The sequence below is a fragment of the Patella vulgata genome, chromosome 5 (genome assembly GCF_932274485.2).
Source record: "Patella vulgata chromosome 5, xgPatVulg1.2, whole genome shotgun sequence".
NCBI classification, from domain to species: domain Eukaryota; kingdom Metazoa; phylum Mollusca; class Gastropoda; family Patellidae; genus Patella; species Patella vulgata.
This window is the reverse complement of record NC_065883.2, coordinates 27,916,100-27,923,686: the sequence shown is the minus strand read 5'-3', so window position 1 is coordinate 27,923,686 and position 7,587 is coordinate 27,916,100.

Here is a 7,587-nt window from a genome sequence, read left to right as displayed (position 1 = left end):
TATAGTTTAATGTAGATAAGTACAATTACTCATATGTTTACGTAATAATTTTATTATAGACATATATTACTATTTACTAAAGGGACTATCCCGATTTGAACAGAATCTCAAAAATTAAAGTCCGAGTAAGTATGAAAGATAAGCGCCAAAATATAGAGGAATGGTGTATTTACCTTGTCTCAAAATTTCAGCTCAAAATATTGAGTCGTTTGGACGTGAATGTCATAACTGCTTATCCGGACTCACAACCCTTTTAAGATTTCGGGTATTTTTTTTCGTTGGGTGACCTGATAATCGATTCCCGTTCCTTGAGAGGTCTATACAGTGAGTGTCCCATGTGCCGTACCACACTGATCAGCAGTGAATTTTCGCTAGGCCGCTACAATCACTGATAAGGATGACGTCGATGCGACTTAATGAGTCCAAAATATTAACTTTTTTCTTCCATCAAATTAAATTCTAAAACATTTTTTTTCATTTATTAGAAAAATAAATAAAGACGTTTGTATTATTTGTAGGTAAAAATCATTTCCTATTTAGTGTAAATGGGTATTAAAATAAGTAAAATTCACTATTTAGCCCAAATCAGTAACGTCTTATGTAAACAATGCACGTGCTACTGAGCCAATGATTGACGCCACGTGATGTGACGTCACGTGTCGAAACAGTCATCTGTTACAGAGATATTAGAAGATCTCTGTGAAACAGATTGGTGCCGTACTTTATAACGAAAGGTAAATTTCACTTATACATTATTTTTATTTAAAAAAAGTCTCGTTTTATCCAGACACCACATAATACAGCTTGGGACACCGGTCTCCATTTCCAGATAAAGAGAACGGGTTTAAGTTGTTTGAAAATGTATCACAAATATTGAGTTAGTTGCTCGGTCCTTTGGTAGAGGATTTTAAGCGATTTTAACACAAAGTTAAGCAGTTTTATTCTCCAAAAAAAAAATAGCGGGATTGGCCAATTAATATAGTTTAATCAAGCTTCATCCATATTTATGCATGACTCCATCCTAGACATCGGTTATTTGATTAGATTTAAATATGATGTTCACGGGTTTTTTTAAATTGAAGTACAGCATGGAGTAGGATTTAAAAACAATAATAGTAATAAATCTCCATCTAGGTTGTAATAGGATAAGACACTATAGTCGTGTTCACGGATAAAAATATTAGAGTTGTGTTCACGGATAAAAAGACTATATCGTGTGACCCACAGAAAAGCGGCTACACTATTTAAAGTGGAATAATTAAAAAAGTATTGTACCTTTTTCGTTCATGTCGTGCAGTATGGGTGTTTGGTAAACTCCGCTCCAAATTGCTAGTCCACTTCTCATAGTGTTAACATGGTTTGAATTTAAAAAACGAATGTCAAATCAAGTTTTGCCAGACTGAGACGACATATTACACTAACATCAGTTTACATAACATTGTCAATAAATCCCCCGTCTTGTCCCTAGAGTGCACGTATAAGCGCGTTTTTCACCCATCAGTCGATCTTTTGGTTATAAACATGCATTTCAAGTTTCATCAAAATCGAATCTAAATTGTGACATCTAGAGGACCCACAACCTTGATATACCAGATATTTAGATGTTTACACTACATGTATTTGCGTAGAGAAGCGGCCATTTTTTCTGGTATTTTTCGTCCAATTTCCACTAAATTCGAACTAACCCAACATTACGGTGTAACGGTAATATATTCGAACAGCTTTTTAAATCAGATGATTGTGAACTCTAGATGGACCACAATATAAAAACGCGATTTTTCGTACAATCAGGGGGACATAATTCAGGAAGTTACGATCTGATATGCGTGAATATCGAAAGCAACCAAGATCTTTGTGTTAAAAACATCATTTCAAGTTTCATCAAAATCGGATCAAAATTGTGACCTCTAGATGGTACACACCAGATGTTTACACTATTTGCGTATGGGGGGGGGGGGGCATTTTGTCTGGCAGTTTTGGTCCGATTTTCATGAAAATTGAACTCAACCAACAATACCGTGTAACGGTGATATATCTGAACAGTTTTTAAAATCAGATAATAATTGTGACCTCTAGAGGGACCACAAGCTAAAAACGCGATTTTTCGTACATTCAGGGGCCATAATTCAGGAAGTTACGATCCGATATGTGCGAATATCGAAAGGAACCAAGATCTTTGGGTTATAAACATGCATTTAATGCATCATTAAAATTGGATCAAAATTGTGACCCCTTGAGGGTCCACAACCTTGATATACCTGATGTTTACACTATTTGCCCAGAGGGGCGGCCATTTTGTCTCGCAGTTTTCGTCCGATTTTCACAAAATTCAAGCTCAACCAACATTACGGTGAAACGGTGATATATTCGAATGGTTTTCTAAATCAGATAATAATTCTGACCTCCATAGGGTCCACAAGCTAAAAACGTGATTTTTCGTACAACCAGGGGACATAATTCAGGAAGTTACGGTCCGATGCGCGAATATCGAAAGGAACCAAGATATTTGGGTTATAAACTTACATTTCAAATTTCAACAAATTCAGATATAAATTGTGACCTGTATAGGGTCCACAAGCTAAAAACACGATTTTTCGTACAAGCAGGGGCCATAATCCATGAAGTTACGGTCCGATACATGTCAATATCGAAAGGAGCTGAGATCTTAGGGATATAAACATAAACCTATATTTCAAGTTTTGTTGAAATCGGATAAATATTGTGACCTGTAGAGTGTCCACAAACAATTGTGGACGGACGGACAGGGGCGACGACAATATACGTCCACATGAAAATGTGGGCATATAAAAATATTCTATGAATATTAGTCTGGATAAGTTGTCAACATTTGAGAATAATAGGTCATTGGCTAGATTATCCGGTCTTTTACATTATCATAAACAAAGTCTGAGGGAGGTAACTAGTCCTAAAACACGATGTTGACGCCCATGAAATTAATTCAAGAATACCATTTCAAAAAACCTTTTGATTGCATGCCAGTTCAATATCCAACATTCATTGTAACATTTCTCTCTTCATGGGCCATATCTATGGTTTTTTTTAAATTAATCCTAACTCGCCGTCACGATTCATGTTTGTTTACAATCTGTTTCACAGAGTATTACGAAAGGCTTCTAATATCTCTGTCAAAGATGACTGCCTTCAACACATGGCGTTATATCACGCGACATCAATCATAGGCTCAATGGCGCGTGCATTGTTTACATAAGACGTTACTGATTCGATCAGAATGGCGCCTTTTACTCATTTTAATACCCATGTACACTAAATTAGGACATAAATTTTACCTACAAATACTTAAAACGCCTTTATTTATTTTTCTAATACATAAAAAAAAAATGTTTTAGAATTTAATTTGTCGGAGGAAAAATGTTAATATTGTGGCTCATTAAGTCACATCGATGTCATCCTTATCAGTGATTGTCACGGCCTAGCGAATATTCACTGCGGATCAGTGTGGTTTGTTTATATTAATGCAAGAATTATGGCATTTATAGCGGGAAGGTGCGCAACCCTTACTTGACTTGGCCAGAAGATACTGGATATTCAACCACATTAAAAACCAAACTCCCGGTTACGCATGGGCAATGGACTTTTCGTCAGATATTGACAACGGTCCCAGACCCTCCGTACGTTGAAAACTAGGAGGTTCTGGGTGACCGAGACCAGTGGTTTCAGGGTCAGCCTGTGCACCATCTGATTAAAATACAGATCTATAGTTTGTTTCGGTTTTTTTATACTTTCGATGGCCTCTACTGGGAGGTTGCGTCAGGGGTAACATGAGCGGCTTTTGGCCATTGTGACGTCAGACATTGATTAATCAATCAGGGTTGACGTTACTACGGGTTTACCCACATTTCTGTGCAGAGCACGCCAAGAACTCGCCATAACAGACCGTTTCATTGGCTAATTCCTCACATCAACTAGAACGCCTGTATATAACAACTCTTCCAGATCCTGGTGTAGTAAAGACAAGTAAAACGATATTTTGAACTATAAAAAACGAAACGAAATAGGATCTGTGTTTTAATCAGATTGACCCAGTCATTGTAAAATGTACACGAAGGTGCTGATTTTTTTTCTTTGTGTATAGTATATGCATAGAAATCTCTATATATAAAAGTGGCGGGTTTAAATTGCTAGGGTAGAAATACAGTCTCCCTTATTTAGATACAATAGGTGAAAGAGAGCAAACATGTTTTTTTCAAGCAAATTAACACTTTGCAGATAATAATCATTACAGACTGAATCAGATTGCAATACATTTCTGGAAGGACACCTGAATAGAAATTATCAAGTAGCACTCTACACTGACTTGTCAATATAATTTTATATTGATGAAAGAGCAGGTATAAAATGCAGGAAATTAGCTCATTTGCGTAATAAGGAATATATAAAAACACTACAAGGACTGAAACACAAAGATCATATTATCAGCATAATGTTTCTTTGTGTTCTCAAATCTGTACGAATACCATTTCCCCAGCACAAAAAAGAATGGATGGTGTATAATGTCATTCATTTATGATGGGGAACATAATATAAATAATAATATATATATATTTAAAAATAGACATTAACTCATAATACTATCGTAAAACTTTGGTTGGGCTTTATAAAATAAATGTAATGAATAAATGGCCAAACACATTACTTGTTTTCCCAAACCGAAACATTTATTCATTTAACACAACAGAGTTCTATGGATAACAATCACTATATTATATACACACAGAAACCCAACTGATAGTCACAATGCACGACCTACTCGAAAGCTATGATCAGAAATTGCAAGTCGATGTGGCGATCCTAGACTTCTCAAAAGCCTTTGATTCTGTACCACATGACAAACTCCTTCAGAAACTAGAAAATTATGGCGTGAGAGGAAATATATACTGAACTGGTTAACATCTTTCTTGAAAGATAGACATATGAATGTCGCCATTGAGGGTGAACATTCTGACAGTGTTAAGGTTGAATCTGGTGTCCTCCAAGGGACGGTTTTAGGTCCACTGATGTTCCTTTGCCACATAAATGATCTTCCGGACACAGTTAAATCCACCGTTCGTTTATTCGCAGACGACTGTCTTCTCTACAAGACGATTTTCTCGCGCGATGATCGCCTTGCAATACAAAGGGACCTCTAAGAACTGGAAAAATGGGCTGAACTCTGGGGCATGAAATTCAACGCCAAAAATTGTTATATCCTCAGCGTCCAACAAAAGTCAGGTTTTTTCTATGAACTAGATAATACCATATTACAACAAGTTGACACAAACCCATACTTGGTCACAAACCCATACTTGGGTCTGCATATTTCGGAAAACCTTCCATGGGAAACTCATTAAGTAACATCTGCAAAAAAGGCTAATTCTACGCTTGGCTTCCTGAAAATACAAAACAAAGCCATAAGACTTGCGACTATAACAGCTATAGGAACAAAAACAGTAGCCCTTTTACATGAAATGGGAGAGCTTCCGCTTGATCTCAGGCGTGAGGAACTCTCACTCAAATATTGGGGCAAGCTGCAAAGTCTAAAACAAAGATGCCCAACATACAACTGTCTCAGCAAATTCAAACGAATAGGTTTTAGGGCAACAGACCCGTGACCTTTGGACAAATGTCAAATGATATTCTAACTAAACATAACTTGAAAGGCACAAAAATCGAGACTCAACCCTTCCCCGATACCCCACCTTAGCAATTAAGTAATCCAACCACCAACACTTACTTAAGTCAAGTCACAAACAAACACGTTAACCCAATAGAGGCTAGAACACTATCAATGGAACTACTAGAATCAAAATGGAGTAATCATCTCAAGATTTTCACAGATGGATCAAAAGATTCTACAAAAGGAGCGACAGGATTCGGCATACACATACCCAAAGTAAAGCTGAACATCAGAAACACCACGGAACTGATGGCCATCAAAACTGCACTGGAATGGCTAGCTACGCAAACACACCAAAAGGCCGTTATCCTGTCTGACTCACTGAGTAGTATTTAAACTATAGAATCAAACTCCTCAAAAAAACAGGCAAATCATAATCCATCGAGTCAGTGACATCATTCAAAAAATTAAAAACAGTGGGAGGGAAGTGATCCTTGCATGGATCCCTTCTCATGTCAATATCCTGGGAAACGAACAAGCCGACAAGCTTGCAAAGGAGGGTCTATCACTAAATGGAATAGGAAATTTAGAATATAGCAGTCAGGAATTTGCAAGCATAGCAAAAGAAAAGATTAAAAATGCATGGAAATCTTGTCTAAAACTAGAAAACACACATCGCTATCAAATAGATAGCAGTCTTGTAGACAAGGTTTACATTAATCATCCTTCAATCAAAATATGCAAACTCATCACGAGGCTGAAAACAACGGATGTATTCAGAGACTACATCTATACACCAGTCAAATGCCCGTGTGGACAAATTGCAACCTCCTCACACTTGCTAATCAACTGTAATCAATTAATCAAAGAACGCCAATCAATGACCGACAAAATGACGGAGAGGGGAAAGACCTTCTGCCTCAACTCTCTCCTTTCTCCACAACCTGATGATAGATACTGGATATCTCAGCTTGTCTGGGATTTCATTGAGAATATAGGCATGACCAAACACATATAATAATAAAAGTAATGAATTAAAACGTTAGGGCGGAGCGTAAAAATGTCCCCTAGAGGGTAACGTCAATCACCCTACACTACTAATAAAACTATGATAAAATTAAGGAATTAAAAATACACTCAGTAGGGCGGAACGTCAACCGCCCTACACTACTAATAAAACTATGATAAAATTAAGGAATTTAAAATACACTTAGTAGGGCGGAGCGTAAAAACGTCTCCTAGAGGGAAATGCCACCCGTCCTACACCACTAATTAAAACTAATGAATCAGGGTGTTAGCGTAAAAATGTCCCCATCGAGGGAAACGCTACACACCCTGAAACTCAACGAAATATTTTGTATTATCTCTTCTCGAGTAAATAAGTATTGATTGTAGAGTATATATGTATATTTGTACTATATTATCTCCGAATAAATATTAACTGTATTTTATATTAACTTAACATTAATATAATTCTTGAGTAATTTCTCTTATTCCATTTATTATTCTTATTATTTGTTTATAATTCATTGAGCAATTTCTTTTCTTTTCTTCCGTTTATTATTCTTATTATTTGTTTATAAGGACCCCCCCCCCCCCTACTGAAGCCTTACCAGACGAAACAAAAAAAAAAAAATCACCATAAGACCGGATAATCTCTTTTTTCCTCTCTTTTCTTTAAAGTGCTGGATTCTCCCTTCAGAGAACCAACAACAAAGGAATGATTAGAAATAAAGACGAAATCAACCACCATGTCTGCAAATGTTTGTCCTTGTCCAAATGTCCATCCACATTCATGTCTGTTTTGTCACAAATTCGTCTGTTTGTAAACGTCTACTGGCACTATTTTATTCTTTGCACCTGTTATCTCATGTCTCGTCCTGCTATCTATTGTATTCTGTACATATATATAAAAACCTAATTATCCTCTTTTTCACTAATCACATTGTAAA